The following is a 20,104-nucleotide window of genomic DNA, read 5'->3' on the forward strand; positions in this document are numbered from 1 at the left end:
AGAGACAGGTTGGACTGGTTTTGGGATGCAGTGGGTGGGGGGGAAGAGCTGGGCTGGTTGTGTGGTGCAGTGGGGGGAGGGGGCGAACTGGGCTAGTTTAGGGATGCAGTTGGGGAAGGGGAGATTTTGAAACTGGTGAAGTCCACATTGATACCATATGGCTGCAGGGTTCCCAGGCGGAATATGAGTTGCTGTTCCTGCAACCTTCGGGTGGCATCATTGTGGCAGCGCAGGAGGCCCATGATGGACATGTCATCTAAAGAATGGGAGGGGGAGTGGAAATGGTTTGCGACTGGGAGGTGCAGTTGTTTGTTGCGAACTGAGCGGAGGTGTTCTGCAAAGCGGTCTCCAAGCCTCCGCTTGGTTTCCCCAATGTAGAGGAAGCCACACCGGGTACAGTGGATGCAGTATACCACATTGGCAGGTGTGCAGGTGAACCTCTGCTTAATGTGAAATGTCATCTTGGGGCCTGGGATGGGGCCAATAAGGGGCCAATAACTCACACCTATTTAGCCATTAATGAGCTATGGAAATCTCCGTCATGACAATGGCATCCAACAACTTCCCATGTAATTTTAATTTAAAGTCATAGATGTTTGAGTTTCATGTTACTGTAATAATAAACTTCACTTTGAAATATTTATAAATATTGTGTTCTGATTGTTTCGTTCGCTTTTAATAACTTGCTTTTTTCTTTTGGCATTTTAATGATAATTAAGATCTCAAATTTGAGCTTTTGTTTTCAATTATTGATCATCTTTCAGAAGTGGCATTTTCATACAGCATGACACTCGTTTCTTTTAGTTTGAATATCTAATAATTGGAAAAATATTCGGGCAGGAATTGTTGTGCCTACGGTTGGTGCTCATAGTCGTGTGTATGGTTGTCAAAACTTCAATTTTTTTAAAATTGCTCCTGCATGGTAGAAGCCCGTGTTACCTCATACACTGTAATGGGGGGCGGGGGGGTATGGATGATTAGCCAGTGGGAGGGGTCAGTATCCAACTGTGTTATACATGCACTGTAATGTTCTATGTTCTATGCTCTATGAGGTATTTGGTCATCCACTTGCCTAATACAGTGGCTCGATTGGAGCAAAGGTCGCAGACATGATTGACCCTTTGTAATAAAGCATCATTACAGTTTCCACTGGGTCTGCCATCCCGGATATAACTGTTACTCATTTTGCTGGGCCAGGGGACCACTCCTATCACAGAATAGGTTTTCTCAGGTATTCCAGACAGTCGCTGGAGGCAAATATTTGGAGCCCATTCACAAGTCAATTTCTGCACAAGTGGGAACAACATATAGGGCAACAGAAAGGAGCAGTTTTTAAATACAGGACATGATCATGTATCATGTCTTTAATATTATACCCCTCTATAAGATTGCATTCATAAGTCATACATTCACAAAAGGGGAGCCCCTCTGTACTCTCACCAACTGAAAGTCCACAATTGCATTTCTGGACTATCAGACTGTGCTGCAGTAGGGCAATGGCTTCAGGCTGAAAGGCTAGGCTGGAAGTGTCACAGAGGTCATTTGGAGAAATACGAGACTTATATTTGTTCTCTCCCTCCACACATCGAAACTGGAAACAAGGCCACAACCTGGTGCTACTCCCACTTTCCAGCAGACAGTCTCAGGAGTAAGGAAGTGCTTCCCTGTCCACTCCTTAATTTCTACTATCCATGTTCTTCCTCTCTGGGGACTGCCTGTCTGCGTTGCCGCTCCTTGCTTCGGGTGAAGCCGAGAACCATTCAGCTGTCAGCCAACCCGATTGATTACCACCTCTCAAGGGTAGAACTGCCTGTGCCTGACGGGAAGATGTCCCACTCTCACCTCATTAAGGATTATCTCAGTATTTTGTCACAACAGGGTAGCTTCATTTGAAATCATTGTGGAGGTAGACCAACTTTCTAAGTGGGAAGTCAGAGGTTGGTTGGTGAGGAATATATCTCTCTGTAAAATGGACACCCAAGCATTTTTGAAACATCTGTGGAGATCCTTCTAAGTAATAAAGTACTTTCTCAGGTTGATTTCCTGAAGAACTTTCCAATAATGTTTCGCTTTGCCAAGTATCTTGCTTTTTATCTTGGAAATGTATAAAGCATCCTTGGCCATCAGCATTAATTGAAGTTAATGTTAGGGTCATACCAATGAGAATAAATACAATAAGCTTGAAAGATCTTTGTAATTGGGAGCTCAGCTGCTCCAGGGCAGAAAAAATCAACTCCTGCAGGATTTAAATGTTACAAGGGAAGAACACCACATCCCTTTTTACCGTGAGAAATCAAATTACTGTTGCCTAAATGCTGGCAAGGTCTGTTACAGCTGCTGAAGTGCTGTTACAAAAGTAAGATGAAGAGATCTATTTTATAATAGACAGACAGAAGATTCCACAGAAAGCTTTTGGGATGTTAGAGAAATGGCTGGAACAGTCAGTGCCAATATAAGCATCCCTGAGGCTGCCATTCCATTCTATGAACCCACCCAGTCCAACATCCTGTCTATGTTCTCCTGAAGCATATTGCTATTATCCTTATTACTAAATTTTGTTTCATCTTCAGATTTTCAAATTGTTCCCTGCTAAGGTAAAAGTCATTAATATATTTCAAACATGGTAATGGTCCTAGAAATAAGCCTTGGGAAAATCTATGATATTTGTCTCTCTGGTCCAAACAAAATCTGGTTGATCATAACTCTTGTTTTTCTATCATTTTGCCAGTTCTGTACCTACTACGCGATTGTCCATTCTATTCCAAAAGCCTCAGTTTACTAACAAGCAAAATACTTATTAGACTTTGAATATTAACATCAAATGTGATTTTCACGCACCAGTTCCATGTGGCTCTCCTTTAATAGTCCATTCTCATACACATGGTGTTAATATATCTCCTGAATTATTGTTTCTGAATGTTTCTCTCTATGTTAAACTGACTTATCTGTAATTGTTGAGTTTATTCTGTTTCATTTTATTGAACAAGTATAATATTTGCAATCTTTAAATGTTTGGATACCATTCCTGTATCTAAGCAAAGTTGGATAATTGTGGCCAGAAGTTTTATAATTTCAGTATTTGCTACTCTCAGCAATCTAGGATATATCCCATCTTTCCTAAGTAACTTAGGTATGATAAACTATGTCAGCCTTTCAAGAAATTTGTCTTTATCTATTTTATCTCACACAGCATCCATATAATGTCTTTATTTACAATAGATTTGGCAAACTTCTCTTTAGAGAGTCATAGAAGTCTACAGCATAGAATAAGGCACTTGGCTCATCAAGTCTGCGTTGGTCAAAAACAGCTACCTAACTATTCTAGTTACATTTTCCAACAATTGGCCCACAGCCTTGTATGTATTGACATCACAATGCACTTCTGAATATTTCTTAAATGTTATGAAGGTTTCTGCTTCTACCATCCTTACAGGCAGACAGTTCCAGATTCCCATCCTCTGAATGAAAACATTTTTCTTCACATCCCTTCAGAACAGTCTTTCCCTTACCTTACATCTATGGCCCCAATCATTGATCCCTTCTCTACGGGGAAAATTCCCTTCCTGTCTACCCTTTCTATCTCCCTCATAACTTTATAGATCTCAATCAGTCTCCCCTCAGTTTCCCCTGCAATGAGGAAAACAACCCAGTTGATTTTTATAACTAAAGCTGTCCAGCTCAAACAACATCCTGGTAAATCTCTTCTGCCTCCTCTGTAGTGTTATCACATCCCTTCTATAATATGGATTCCAGAACTGCACAAAGAATGCTATTTGCAGCCTAACTAACATTTTATACAGTTCCAGCATGTCACCCTGCTCTCAAACATTGTGCTTCACCTTATAAAGGCAAGTATCTGATATGCATTCTTAAGGGACTGGTGGACTTGGACACTAAGGTATTTTGATCCTCGGTGCTTCCCAGAGCCCTACCATTCTTCCCTTGGCTTGTTTGTCCTGCCCAAATGCATTACCATACACTTATCCAGAAGGAATTCCATTTGCCACTAATCAGTCTTTCTGACCAGCCTGTCTATATCCTCCTGTAGTCAAAGGCTTTCGTGCTCATGACTGACCAACTTACCAATTTTCGTACCATCCAAAGAATTTACTTATCAACCCTCCTACATTCATGGCTAAATCCTCAATAAACACTTATTCACTTGTTTAATGCTCTCCTTAGTGGCCCTTGAGAAGGTAGTGGTGAACTGCCTTCTTGAACTGCTTCAGTCCATTCACTTTAGGTAGATCCTGCATGCCATTAGGAAGGGAATACCAGGATTTTGTTCCAACAACACTGAAGGAATGGTGATATATTTCCAATAGTAAGTGGCTTGGAGGGAAATGTGTTTTTAATACCTCAACGGTGCCTTCTGCTTCTACCAATATTTCCCCATTTTTGTCCTTAATTGCACCCACTGTTCTACTGACAGCTCTTTTATTGACAATGTGCATATGGAAAGTCTTTAGGTTGTCTTTTATGTCACCTATCAATCTATTCTCATGCTGCCTCCTCTCCACATATTTCCTTTTTCACTGGTCCCTAATACTATTTTGCATTCAGCCTGACGTTCTCCTGTAGTATCATGTTGCATGATATCATGATATTTCTCTTCTCCTTTATCATGCTGCTGACCAATTCTTTTGTGATCCAAGGAACTCTAGATTGGTTGCACTCTCTCTCTGCCCCTTGTGGGAATGTGGCAAGAATGTGCCCAAGCCATCTGCTCTTTAATGATGTGATAATGGGAACTGCAGATGCTGGAGAATCCAAGATAACGAAATGTGAGGCTGGATGAACACAGCAGGCCCAGCAGCATCTCAGGAGCACAAAAGCTGACGTTTCGGGCCTAGACCCTTCATCAGAGAGGGGGATGGGGTGAGGGTTCTGGAATAAATAGGGAGAGAGGGGGAGGCGGACCGAAGATGGAGAGTAAAGAAGATAGGTGGAGAGGAGAGTATAGGTGGGGAGGTAGGGAGGGGATAGGTCAGTCCAGGGAAGACGGACAGGTCAAGGAGGTGGGATGAGGTTAGTAGGTACGAGATGGAGGTGCGGCTTGGGGTGGGAGGAAGGGATGGGTGAGAGGAAGAACAGGTTAGGGAGGCAAAGACAGGTTGGACTGGTTTTGGGATGCAGTGGGTGGGGGGGGGGGAAGGCTGGGCTGATTGTGTGGTGCAGTGGGGGGAGGGGACGAACTGGGCTGGTTTAGGGATGCGGTGGGGGAAGGAGAGATTTTGAAACTGGTGAAGTCCACATTGATACCATTGGGCTGCAGGGTTCCCAGGCGGAATATGAGTTGCTGTTCCTGCAACCTTCAGGTGGCATCATTGTGGCACTGCAGGAGGCCCATGATGGACAGGTCATCTACAGAATGGGAGGGGGAGTGGAAATGGTTTGCGACTGGGAGGTGCAGTTGTTTATTGCGAACCGAGCGGAGGTGTTCTGCAAAGCGGTCCCCAAGCGCCGCTTGGTTTCCCCAATGTAGAGGAAGCCACATCGGGTACAGTGGATGCAGTATACCACATTGGCAGATGTGCAGGTGAACCTCTGCTTAATGTGGAATGTCATCTTGGGGCCTGGGATAGGGGTGAGGGAGGAGGTGTGGGGGCAAGTATAGCATTTCCTGTGGTTGCAGGGGAAGGTGCCGGGTATGGTGGGGTTGGAGGGCAGTGTGGAGCAAACAAGGGAGTCACAGAGAGAGTGGTCTCTCCGGAAAGCAGACAGGGGTGGGGATGGGAAAATGTCTTGGGTGGTGGGGTCGGATTGTAGATGGCGGAAGTGTTGGAGGATGATGCATTGTATCCGGAGGTTGGTGGGGTGGTGTGTGAGAACGAGGGGGATCCTCTTGGGGCGGTTGTGGCAGGGGCGGGGTGTGAGGGATGTGTTGCGGGAAATGCGGGAGACGCGGTCAAGGATGTTCTCGACCACTGTGGGTGGAAAGTTGTGGTCCTTAAAGAACTTGGACATCTGGGATGTGCGGGAGTGGAATGCCTCATCCTGGGAGCTGATGCAGTGGAGGCGGAGGAATTGGGAATAGGGATGGAATTTTTGCAGGAGAGTGGGTGGGAGGAGGTGTATTCTAGGTAGCTGTGGGAGTCGGTGGGCTTGAAATGGACATCAGTTACAAGCTGGTTGCCTGAGATGGAGACTGAGAGATCCAGGAAGGTAAGGGATGTACTGGAGATGGCCCAGGTGAGCTGAAGGTTAGGGTGGAAGGTGTTGGTGAAGTGGATGAACTATTCGAGCTCCTCGGGGGAGCAATATGCTTTCCAGTACTTGACTCTTATTAACCTCACCAGATCACTCTCTAATTCACTGAAATGATGTTGCTTCAGTTGTATATTTCTATTCTTGACCGATCTTTGCCTTTTTACACAACAACTTTAATCCAGTACTATGACGACTATTTCCAAAATACTTCTCAGCTGTGACATTCTCCAACTGACTCTTTTCATTCCCAGATCCAGCAATGCCTTGTTTGTAGAGAAACACACTGACCAAAAGCACACTTCAGAAATTCATAGAATCATAGAATATCCACAGTGTGGAAGCAGGCTATCCAGCCCAGCAAGTCCAAACTACCCCTCCAAACAGCATCTCACCCAGACCAATCCCCCTACCTTTTCCCTGTAGCCCCGCATTTCCCACATCAAATCCACCTAAATTACACTCCCCTCGACACTACGGGCAATTTAGCATGGCCAATCCACCTAACCTCTGCATCTTTGGACTGGAGGATGAAACCAGATCATCCGATGGAAACCCATGCAAACATGGAGAGAATGTGCAAATTTCAAAGAGACAGCCACCTCAGGTGAAATCAAACCTGGGTCTCTAGTGCTATCAGGCAGCAGCACTAACCACTAAGCCACTGTGCTGCTCACAGGAGACATGATGCATTAGGGATGGCTTCAGATTCCACAAGCATCAAGACTTGTCCGCGGGAAGGTCAATCTCTTTAACAGATTATGCAACATGTGTTCTGCCACACTGCTCCAGCTTCTTTCCTGTACTCTTATTACACAGTAATCCAGAGGCAATCACTTGGAGGCTTACTTTTTTGACATCTTCCCAACCTCCTTAAACACTGACAGCTGAACCTAAACACTTCTCCTTCCGACCACCTGCAAGATTTCCTCCGAGTCACAACATTGTGATTTGGAAGTACATCATTGTTCCTTCAATGTTGCTGGGTTGAAATACTGGAACTATTTTCCGAACAGCCTTGTAAACAAATCTACACCCTGAGGATTTCAGCAGTTCAAAAAGATAGCTCACCACCTTCTTCCCAAGCGAAATGAGGGATGCACACTAAATACTGGCCGAGCCAGTGATGCACATAATATGATGATGAATATGAAAAATGATGTTTGTCTCCCACATTGGGCATGACCTCTAATTCTCCGCTTTTCCCTACAGAATGTTCTGCAGCTTTTCCATGTTGTTCCTTTCCTTGTCACCAGGGATGCAACATTGGCTTCATCTTGGCAATAGTAAAATGGCCTGTCTGGCCACCCATTGAACTGCTATGATCCCACACTTTGCTGAACTCCCTGTACATTTGTTTGCATCAGTTTCAGGTTCAGGGCTACACTCCTTCAAGATGCTGACACTCCAACCCCCACCACCACCACATCACACTTCATGAATACTCACCGCCGACTCTCTGTTTGTAGTGACACAACTGCAAAGGGTCTTTGAATTGTATTTTTCCTTTTACCTTTCTGGGAGTTCACCCATTTGGCTGCATGGTGTCTGCCTCCTGGAACCTGCGGTCCAGGAAACATACAGCTACCCGTATGCCCTGCAAACTCAGAAACCTTCACCTGGAGGCACTTCCTGAATGCATGAGCCTCCTGATGCATATGATGCATTGGAAAGTTACCATGTGCTGAACCATCTGGAAGATATGGGTGGCAGCAACCCTTCCACTCAAATTATAAACCAAAGAAAGCCTAATTCAATGAATTGGATCCACAGCGGTCAGACAACTCCTCAGGTGCTGTCTGGCCCATGTGCTCCTCCGGCTCCACATTTTATCGACTCTGACTTCCAGCATCTGCAGTCCTTGCTATCTCCCAGATGCAATGGATCTTCTGATAACCATCAGAACAAAGCAACCAAAGGTAGCTAGCTTGCATGTCAGTGATTTTTACAAATGAGCTTCCAATCTGAAATAACAAGGTGTAGAGGTGAATGAACACAGCAGGCTAAGCAGCTTCAGAGGAGCAGGAAAGCTGACGTTTTGGGCCAAGACCCTTCTTCAGAAATGGGGGAGAGGAAGAGGGTGCTGAAATAAATTGGGAGAGAGGGGGGAGGTGGATCGAAGATGGATAGAAGAGAAGATAGGTGGAGAGGAGACAGACAAGTTACAGAGACGGGGATGGAGCCAGTAAAGGTGAATGTAGGTAGGGAGGAAGGGAGGGGATAGGTCAGTCCAGGGAGTATGGACAGGTCAAGTGGGTGGGATGAGGTTAGTAGGTAGGAGATGGGGGTTGGGCTTGAGGTGGCAGGAGGGGATGGGTGGGAGGAAGGACAGGTTAGGGAGGCGGGGACAATCTGGGCTGGTTTTAGGACGCAGTGGGTGAGGGGAGATTTTGAAGCTTGTGAAGTCCACATTGATACCATTGGGTTGAGGGATTCCCAAGCGGAATATGAGTTGCTGTACCTGCAAACTTCGGGTGGCATCGTTGTGGCACAGCAGGAGGCCCAGGATGGACATGTCGTCTGAGGAATGGGAGGGGGAGTTGAAATGGTTCGCGATTGGGAGGTGCAGTTGTTTACTGCGAACTGAGCATAGGTGTTCTGCAAAGCGCTCTCCAAGCCTCCGCTTGGTTTCCCGATGTAGAGGATGGGTACAGTGGATGCAATATACCATATTAGCAGATGTGCAGGCGAGCATCTGCTTGATGTGGAAAGTCATCTTGGGGCCTGGGATGGGGGTGAGGGAGGTGGTGTGGGGGCAGGAGTAGCACTTCCTGTGGTTGCAGGGAAAATTGCCGGGTGTGCTGGGGCTGGAGGGGAGTGTGGAGCGGACAAGGGAGTCACTGAGAGAGTGGTCCCTCCGGGAAGCTGACAAGGGTGGGGAGGGAAAAATGTCCTTGCTGGTGGGGTCGGATTGCAGCTGGCAGAAGTGTCGGAGGATGATGCGTTGGATCCAGAGGTTGTTGGGATATCATGTGGGGACGAGAGAGATTTGTTTTTGGTTGTTATTGCGGGGATAGGGTATGAGGGATGAGTTGCAGGAAATGCGAGAGACGTGGTCAAAGGCGTTCTTGAGCATTGCAGAGGGGATGTTGCAGTCCTTGAAAAACGAGGACATCTGAGGTGTACGAGAGTGGAATGCTTCATCCTGGGAGCAGATGCGGCGGATGCAAAGGAATTGGGAATAGGGGATCACATTTTTGCAGGAAGGTTGGTGGGAGGAGGTGTATTCGAGGTAGCTGTGGGAGTCGGTGGGTTTGAAATAGATATCAGTTTCTAGGTGGTAGCCCGAGATGGAAACAGAGAGGTCTGGGAAAGTGAGGGAGATGTTAGAGATAGACCAGGTGAACTTAAGGTTGGGATGGAAGGTGTTGGTGAAGTGGATGAACTGTTCGAGCTCCTCTGGCAGCATGAGGCGGCGCTGATACAGTCATCAATGTAACGGAGGAAGAGGTGGGGTTTGGGGCCTGTGTAGGTGCGGAAGAGGGACTGTTCCAAGTAACCTACAAAGAGACAGACATAGCTTGGGCCCATGCGGGTACCCATGGCCACCCCCTTTGTCTGTAGGAAGTGCGAGAAATTGAACGAAATTTGTTGAGGGTGAGGATGAGTTCAGCTCAGTGGGTGAGGATGTCAGTGGAGGGGGACTGGTCAGTCCTGCAAGACAGGAAGAAGCGGAGGACCTTTAGGCTATTTGCATTCGGGATGCAGGTGTATAGGGACTGGACGTCCATAGTAAGAATGAGGTGTTGGGGACCGGGAAATTGGAAGTTCTGGAGGAGTTGGAGGGCATGGGTGGTGTCAAGGACGTAGGTAGGGAGTACCTGGACCAAGGGGGAGAAAATGGAGTCCATTCATAAAGTCAGGAGGTATGGGATACAGAGTGAATTGGCTGTCTGGATTCAGAATTGGTCGGCTGACAGGAGGCAGAGAGTGGTTGTAAACGGTAAGTATTCTGCCTGGCGGTCAGTGCTGAGTGGTGTCCCACAGGGCTCTGTTCTTGGGACTCTGCTCTTTGTAGATTTTATAAATGACTTGGATGAGGAGGTTGAGGGGGGGGGGGGGTTAGTATGTTTGCTGATGACACAAAGGTTGGAGGTGCCATTGATAGTATCGAGGGCTATTGCAGGCTTCAGCAAGACATTGACAGAATGCAGAGCTGGGCTGAGAAATGGCAGATGGAGTTCAACCTTGATAAATGCAAAGTGATGCATTTTGGAAGGTCGAACTTAAATGCTGATATAGGATTAAAGGCAGGATTCTCGGCAGTGTGGAGGAACAGCAGGATCTTGGTGTTCAAGTGATTAGCTCCCTCAAAGTTGCCACCCAAGTGGATATGGTTGTTAAGAAAGCATATGGTGTTTTGGCTTTCATTTACAGGGGGATCGAGTTTAAGAGCTGCGGGGTTATGCTGCAGCTCTACAAAACCCTGGTGAGACCGCACTTAGAATATTGTGTCCAATTCTGGTCGCCCTATTACAGGAAGGATGTGGAGGCTTTGGAGAGGGTGCAAAGGAGGTTTACCAGGATGCTGCCTGGACTGGAGGGCTTGTCTTACGAGGAGAGGTTGACTGAGCTCGGACTTTTCTCTCTGGAGAGAAGGAAGAAGAGAGGTGACCTGATCGAGGTATACAAGGTAATGACAGGCATGGATAGTGTCGATAGCCAGAGACTTTTTCCCAGGGCAGGATTGACTGGCACGAGGGGTCAAAGTTTTAAGGTGTTAGGAGGAAGGTATAGAGGAGATGTCAGAGGGAGGTTCTTCACCCAGAGAGTTGAGAGTGCATGGAATAGTTTACCAGTGGTAGTCGTGGAAGCAGAGTCATTAGTGACATTTAAGCGACTGCTGGACATGCACATGGACAGCAGTGAATTGAGGGGAATGTAGGTTAGGTTATTTTATTTTTGGATTAGGATTATTCCACGGCACAACATATGGGCCGAAGGGCCTGTACTGTGCTGTACTTTTCTATGTTCTATAGGTGGAGATGAGTCCAGTGGGGCAGGAGCAGGCGGAGACAATCAGTCAACCAGGGCAGGCAGGTTTGAGGATTTTGGGAAGGAGCTAGAAGCAGGTGGCGTGGGGTTCGGGAACAATGAGGTTGGAGGCTGTGGGTGGGAGGTCATCTGAGGTGATGAGGTTGTGGATGGTTTGGGAGATGATGGTTTGTTGCTCGGGGGTGGGGTCATGATCCAGGCGGGGGTAGGAGGAGGTGTCGGAGTGCTGGCACCTGGTCTCAGCGATGTAGAGGTCATGTGCCATATTACAACTGCACCTCTCTTGTCGGCGGATTTTGTGGTGAGGCTGGGATTGGAGCAGAGGGAGCTGAAGGCTGCCCGTTCTGCAGTTGAGAGGTTGGAGTAGGTGAGAGTGGTGAAGAGTTTGAGGCAATTGATGTCTCAACAGTAGTTGGAAATGAAGAGGTCAAGGGTGGGTAGGAGGCATTGGGGTGGTGTCCAGGAGGAGGGCCTGTGTTGGAGGTGGGAGAAGGGGTCAGTAGAGGGAGGGTTAGGCTCCCGGTTAAAGAAGTAAGTGTGGAGGTGAAGGCGGCAGAAAAAACTGCTCAATGTCCAAACATGACCTGTATTTGTTGATGTGTGGGTGGAGAGGGACAAAGGTGAGCCCTTCTCTGGGGACTGACTGTTTGTCCTCAGTAACGGGGAGGTCTGGGGGAGATGGTGAAGACTCGGCAGGGTTCTGTGCTGCTGTCTCCCCTGGAGCTGCTGGCTGTGGATGCTGTGGGCAGGGCTATGTCAGTGGTGGTGGGCGGAACTGCGCCGGCGTCGGCTGTAGGCAGGGTTCCGTCGGTGTCAGCGTTGGGCAGAGTTGCGTCGGTGATGGACGGAGTTGCGTCTGCGTCCGTGATGGACGGAGCGGCGTCGGCGGTTGGGCGTTGGTGGCGGCAGCAGCGGTGATGGTCGTGTCTGTGGTGTCGGTCTCGGAAATGGAGGCGGTAGCTTCAGCAGCGACGGCATTCGCTGTCCCGGGACTGGTGTACCCGGCTGTGGCAGATGTGACATTATCTGTCAGTTCTCCATCAGTGGCCTCATGGCCAATGGTGGCGGGTACATTGTGGGGAAGGTCCTGGGTACAGCTGGGGATTTGGGAGGTGGAGTAGGCCCGTTTTGGGTGGTAGGCACCAGTAAGTTTACTGTAATTACAGTTTTTAGTGTCCAATAAAGCTGAGTAGAATTGTGAGTTCAGGTTGTGGATCCTACAAAGAATAAGAAACAGGAGAGGTCTGGGAGAGGGAGGGTCTGAGATGGGGTAGGCTTGACTGTAGTGCCAGGAGATGCCGGTGCATCGCTGCCAGTGTGTGTTTCAGGAGTCTCAGGGAGAAACGCTTCTGGAAACAGGAAATCAGCTAAGAATCCATTTAGCGCAGGTTCAGCTTTGGCAGTCCAGGTGTGCTCTCTTTTTGTGGCAATAGCTACCATTTCAGTAAGTAAAATGTTTAAAGTTCTCACAATTACTTTGGCAGCTACTGAGAGAAAGTAGATGTGTTAGCTAAGTGGCTGAGGCCGTAAGGTGGCAGGTGAATGAATGGAGAGCTTGTGAAGTGGTGCAGATGGCAGGGAAATCACTGACGGACGGGGTCAGGTTTTGGCTCAGGGGTGTGGGTATTGCGTGTCTGGAATGTTTGGGGCATTTGAGGAGGTGGGATCGCAGGGATAAACTTTATTCTGAACCAGAAGTTGGAGGAGGATTTAAGTCTTGTAACATTTCCTGGTTAATTACTCAGGTAAGTAAGTCGGAATCAATTAAATCTCCAACACTTGAAATTTGAGGACTTTCTTCGGGAGTTCCAGAATACAGGTAATTGCCCACGATAACTTTAAATAAATTGGGCAATTATTGCATAACTGGTGAGTCCCGATTTCCAAGATGCGTGTATCTATCAGGGTAGAACTGGTTGCTGACTAGTCAGAAACCAAAAGGACTTGGTATTTTGATTATTTAGATAATTGTTGTTAACTCTGTCTAAACAACATTTTTACTTGTCTATTTGCTCTTTGAAGTCAAGCATTCTAGAGTGTTATTTTCTGCAATCTTGCAAACACACTGCCTTTAATGAAACACACACGCTGAAAATGATATTTGTTTTTAGGGTTTTAGCCTGATCTGAATCAAAGGTCTTCTTATATTGCATCCCACTTCAGGCTTCTTCCCAAAAGAAAGTATGACTTTCCACTCAAAGCGTTGGAAAATGACAAGGGTAAACCCTATCTTCCCATCCTGAGATATCATTACAAGACCTGTTTTGAATTAAATTAAATTCCCAAGGAAGGCTCAGCAGAGGGTTAGACAGGCAATATTGTATGTATCCACTTAAGGCATGTCTTTGAAAATTACTAACTCCCAGCATGACTCAACAGTGTTTGCAAGCTGCAGCATGTGGAATCATTTTTTTAGTTCAGGGTCTTTTTCACTTTCCCAACCACTCTGCTCAAAACATAAGGCATAAGAAACACTTTGACATAAAACCAATTAGCTCATCTTGATGGTAATCACTTTGTCCTTGCTTATCTCCCTCAGGCTTACATTTACTGGGCTGGATCCAGACATCTGCTGGTGTTACTATAATCCATTCTATGTGATTTTGTACAGTGGGCTAATAAAGCTAGAAAACATCTGGAAATTGCAAAAAACTTTAACTGTCTTTTTCTATAATGTATTCATTCTGAGACGGTATGGTCAGATCATAAAAACAGTAAGTAGGAGCAGTAACTGATTCCAATCATCTTTTCAAGCCTGCTCCAGTATTCAATGTGATCGTGGCTGATCTTCCAACTCAGGACCCTGTTTCTGTTTTTACACAATACCCTTTGATCACTTTAGCCATTAGAACTGTATTATTTCTTTCTTGAAAATATTCAATGTTTTGAGCTCAACCAATTTCTGTGGCAGAGAATTCTACAAGCTCACCAGTCTCTAGGCAAAGAAATTTCTCCTCACCTCAGTCCTAAATAGCCTATCTCATATCTTTAGACTATGACCCATGGCTCTGGACTCCTTGGCCTTTGCTAACATCCTTCCTGCATTTATCCTGTCTGGACCCTTTAGAATTTTATTTGAGATCCCCCTCATTCTTCTAAACTCCAGTAAACGTAGTCTTAGCAAATCCAATCGCTCTTCAAGGAGTGGCGGGAACGGTTGGGCATGGAGGGAATTTTTAGACATTGGCAGAAGGTAGGGAAGAAGATGTCAGGATTGTGGGGCCCGGTTGTCAATCTCACATAGAAGCTGTGGCAACTACTCTGAAGAAAGGACTCATACTCAGGTGCAGGAGTGGGCCATTTGATCCTTCAAGGCATTGCCATCATTCAATGGGATCATGGCTGATAGTGCAATTTCTCACTTTCTCTCTCCATACCCCTTGATCCCCTTAGCTGCAAGGGCCAACTCCCTCTTGAATTTATCAAACAAATTGGTTCCAACAGCTTTCTATGGCAGAAGATACCACAGGTTCTTAACTTTCTGAGTGAAGAAATTCTTCCTCATCTCAGTCCTGAATGATTCACCCATTAAAACATAGAACATAGAACATAGAACAGTACAGCACAGAACAGGCCCTTCAGCCCACGATGTTGTGCCGACCATTGATCCTCATGTATGTACCCTCAAATTTCTGTGACCATATGCATGTCCAGCAGTCTCTTAAATGACCCCAATGACCTTGCTTCCACAACAGCTGCTGGCAACGCATTCCATGCTCTCACAACTCTCTGTGTAAAGAACCTGCCTCTGACATCCCCTCTATACTTTCCTCCAACCAGCTTAAAACTATGACCCCTCATGTTAGCCATTTCAGCCCTGGAAAATAGTCTCTGGCTATCAACTCTATCTATGCCTCTCATTATCTTGTATACCTCAATTAGGTCCCCTCTCCTCCTCCTTTTCTCCAATGAAAAGAGACCGAGCTCAGTCAACCTCTCTTCATAAGATAAGCCCTCGAGTCTAGGCAGCATCCTGGTAAACCTCCTCTGAACCCTCTCTAAAGCATCCACATCTTTCCTATAATAGGGCGACCAGAACTTGACGCAGTATTCCAAGTGCGGTCTAACCAAAGTTTTATAGAGCTGCAACAAGATCTCACGACTCTTAAACTCAATCCCCCTGTTATTATTCCCCATTATTCTCAGACTGTGACCCTTAGTTCTAGGCTTCCCCAACATCAGGAAAATTCTTCCTGCATTTAGCTTATCCAGTCCAGCCAAGATTTTATACTTCTATGAGATCCCCCTCATTCTTCTATATTCCAGGGTGGACAAGCCCAGTCGATCCAATCTTTCTTCATATGTCATTCCTGCCATCCCTACAATCAGCCTGGTGAACCTTCGCTGGACTCTCTTTATAGCAAGAATGTCCTTCCTCAGAGTAGAAGACCAAAAATCATCAAGATCACCAAGAAAGGAGTGGGCATGGCATATAAGGGCATAAAGGGACACACCTGCAGTGGAAGAGTTTATCTCAGGAAAGTTTGTTTCCAGTTCCAGGCTGAACTTACTCCAAATGTCTCAGCAGCAGGGATAACAAAGACATAATGAGATTAGACCCAGTGGATTAACGGACGTCCAATGCCAGTAGTGCTGAAAATCACCAGAGCACTCACGCTTTAAGCCCTTCCCTCTTAGCGATAGCGTGGAAATAGATGTACATGATATATGTATCTGCCAATTTGCAGCCTAACAGTATATTAAAGGAGATGCCCAGTGCCATGCTGAAGAAGATCAAACTGTGTATGGTCCCTCATTGACCCAGAATGGAAGGCAGAGAGACCCATTTTTGTTGGGGCTATTATCGGACTCCCCAAGGAGCGGGGTGTTATTGGCTGCATGCAAGTAGCTAACCAGGTTCCTAGAAAAAGCCAGTAATCTCCATCAATGTAAAACTCACAAGCAAACACTGAAGTTACACCTTTTAGGAACCCAACACGCACAGTTCTGAAAATGAGATGCGAGATTAACTACAGCAGGGTAGAAATGAATTTTCTTTCTAATCAACCTGTTCAGAGATGTTATTCCATGTCTGGTGGATCTTGAAACTGGCTTCCTGGTCCAGAGGCAGGACACTACCACTTTACCTCAAGGTCTATCAGTGTTGTATACTTAAACAATTCATGCTTCTGTCCCTTGTGAACTGACAGAAAACCTTACTGACATGTTGAAGACAATTTAAATCACCCTCTCCTCCAACAATGAGGATATCAAGATGATTACTGAGCAGGTAATGCAAGATGAGGAACTGTGTTGTTTATGGGCAATGTACAAGGAAGTATATACAATGGAATCTAGCAATGACCTAATTCAGAGCAGTTTTCTGAAACCCTGGGTCCATTTGGAAAAATTCCAATCAAGTCTTGCCTTTACTCTGTCACGCTGCTGTCCCCATCATTTTGCATTCCATCACCCACCAACGAGGTATACAGTGGCCAAGGCTGGGAAAGGTTACACGAAAAGATGTGACAGGATATCAAGATTTGGAATGAGAATCAGAAACAGTGATTTATTGAGCCTAACAACAGAAAACAGATTTTACATCTAAATTGTGTTATAACCCCCAGTGCAGCTATTCTTAATTTTCAAGAGTGCTACCATCACACTTGCAACTGATTTAAAAGCAGATTGCTGATCAGATTAAACTTAGCAGTTGTCCTCTGGCTGCCTTAATCTGGAGACCCCCAGAATACTGAAAGATCCCAAATCAGATGCATGACCTTTATCTGCTATGAAGATAATTTGAGGCATCACTGTCAGTGGCAAAGAATTAGAAGACAGCCATTTCTCCAACCTTGTCAGGAACAACTGTACATCATGTTGATCTTAGTTGGACATTGTGCCTGATGGGGACTCTGGTTGCTTCATACCTTCTTTTCTAGCCATTTCTGGATAGATAGAGGTGATGGTATATATTACTGTGTGCAATATACCATTCACTATGTGGTGTGTTAGATTAGGGTCTTCATGAGGATCACCAGTCTCTCTGAAGAGGAAATAGAGCATACACCTAGAATAGAAATGGCAGCATTCATGACATGATTGAGTTCCTCCACTGTCACTGCAAAGCCTCTGGAGCATAATTGAAACTGTAGTCAATGCATTGGACACATTGACCAATTTATATGTTAAAAACACTTTACCCAAACACACTTGCTGGTGAGGCGGGCAAATGGACACAGAATTCACTTTGTGGTTCAATTCAATTTTATTAACAAAATATACCTTATTAAAATTATCATGTAATAATTTCCCAAATTCCTACAATATTTAACCTTTATTTGACTCTATCAGTCTGAGGAAGAATATTACTCACAGGGATCCATGTGTTTGAGATAGGCCATTAGAACCTATTCTTCTCCAAAGTAGGGCTGGCTGTGTTCCACGAAGGTGGATCTCACCGGTCAGGGAGGATCTTCTCCTGAGTCTTCTTGGATTGCTGCACAGTCATCTACGACAAGTCTTGTTGCAAGGGTTCCCTGCGAGTCTTCGCCGAGTCTTCATTGAGTCTTTACTGATGAGGTGGCTTCCAGATGCGTGCTTTTATCTTGTCCCACCCCTGATCTTCCTGAATGTTCTGTGGCCTTTGGTCAATGAGGTCATGAGCTGGGTCCATTGCCTCAAATGGAGTCATTGCTATGCTGGTGGGGTATTGAATGTACATTCTCAGGCACTGGCTGTAAGTCAAGGTGCTGGAAAGTCTAATCGATACTTCTCAAATACACATCCCTCAGGCTGGTTGTTGCTAGTTTCCACCTGAAACTTTATGATCCATCTGATCTTGGTTTCCACTGTTGTCTGTAGCCAATAGCTGCTGGCTGATGTTTAATTTAGTTTGGCAAATTTTTTGTCAGACCCAGTTTCTCAGGCTGTAGATCAATTTAGAATGTCCAAGTTTGAGTCCATGATCACATAGCCACAAAATGCCCTCCTCCTTCTTGCTGCAGCTATAGTAGTTGGTGTGTTGATGGCCCTCTGGGACTCAGCACAAGCACAGACTCTGACTGTCACAGTCAATGGCTTTAGCTGACAATCCTTCTCCTTCCCAGAGATGGTCAGCTGAGCCCTGGTCTCTCAATCTTTGCCTGCCTCAGTTTGACTCTGAACTGTGAGTGAGGACATTAAGATCTAAAGGCTTTTCATTTATTCATTTCATTTTCACTTGCTGTGGTGCTGTATGTGTCCAGCAGTGGTCACCATGCATACACAAGGCATAATGCCCATATGGACCCATTCACATCTGCACACATTATCTCACAATGTTATATTGTTAGCAATTGCACAGCCAAATTGATGCCCAGTCAATTTCAATACCTCCTCATGGAGATCAGGCATGGAGCCTGTCAGACAGCTTGGCTTCTCATTGTTGTTTCCCATGTTCTCCTCCAAGCACAAGGAAGACTGTTAAGATTTCCACAGAAACAAATACAGTGCCTATGTTGATGGGCACAGTGGTCTGTGACGGGGGCACATTATTTGCCACCTGCATACAATCACTGTCCATCTTCCTACTCAGTTCATTCTTCCGACTGAGTTCTGAGGAAGGGTCACCGGGCCCGAAACTCTGAATTTTTTTCCTTCACTGATGTTGTCTGCTCTGCTGAGTTCGTCAAGCTCCAAGTTTATTGAATCTTATATAACAGCAGTTTGGAAACTCTGAGATGCTGCAAACTTCTCTAGCCCCAGCTTGGGAGGACCCAGTTTCATAAATGGTCATTCACGACCTCAATCATCTCTACAGCTATTGGCATACTGCACACCTCCCCCCACCTCCGAGGTTGCAGTTGTAACTGAAGCAGGTGGAAGGTCTCAGTAAAGATGATTTTATTGAAGTTCAGATAAAGTGCATATTGTTGCTCACTAAAGAACATGTAGAAGAGTTGTTCCTTGATAATAATGAATGTGACATTATGCACCTCGACCTAACAGCAAGTTGTCATAGAGTCATAGAGCCCTACAGCATGGAAACAAATGGGTCCATGCCAACCCAAATGTCTATCCACACTAACCCCATTTTCCTGCACTTGGCCCATATCCTTCTAAACCTTTCCTACCCATGTATTCATTCAAATGCCTTTTAATGTCCTTCTCTGTGTGGCCTCTGCCCAGTCTCCCATTCCTGTTTTACTCCAAATGGAAAGTCTACAACTGCACTCCTCTGTGAAGGAAATTTTCAGGTAATGTCCGTATCACTGGCTAGGCCAGCATTTATTTCCCATTACTACTTTCCCTTAGGAAGGCGGTGATTAGCTGTCTTTTTGATCTGCTACTGTCTGCTTAGATACACCAACATTGATTTCTGTAACAGTTTTGGAGTCAGCAAAAATGCTTCACTACCCACTACACCCACACTGTGCTTTGACACCTTGAAACTACAGTAGGAAGAAACAAAAGTGTGCTGAAAATATGCAACAGCCAGAAGAAATAAATCTGCAACTAACCTGAAAGGAGTTGATGAACCTTCCTAAAAACATTGGTGGACATTTCTTCCTTTTGCTGGACATGTGTTCAAGGTGTGCAGGGTTAGGAAAGGGCTATAACTGAGCTACAAAGTAACACCGCTGATTAACACAATGATCTGCTTGCTGTTCACATTTCTAGTGGGCTTCATTTTGCATAAACATACTCCTTCACTGTTATGGGCTACAATACAAGTCACCCCAGAAGAGTGTATGCATGCGATGGACACCATTTTGGAGTTCTAAGGACACTCATTGCACCCTACATATGAACATTAATGATCCCAATGATTTCAAGTGAAATGTTTCAACATGAAGACGTGACAATGTATGAAACCATATGCATGCGCAAATACCTTATTTACTTTGACAATGTTTTCAACAGGATATATAAAACGAATACACGGTTCTGCAAGTCACATTAAAACATTCAAATCTTTCAT

Source organism: Stegostoma tigrinum, chromosome 3, assembly GCF_030684315.1.
Source record: "Stegostoma tigrinum isolate sSteTig4 chromosome 3, sSteTig4.hap1, whole genome shotgun sequence".
Classification (NCBI taxonomy): Eukaryota; Metazoa; Chordata; class Chondrichthyes; order Orectolobiformes; family Stegostomatidae; genus Stegostoma; species Stegostoma tigrinum.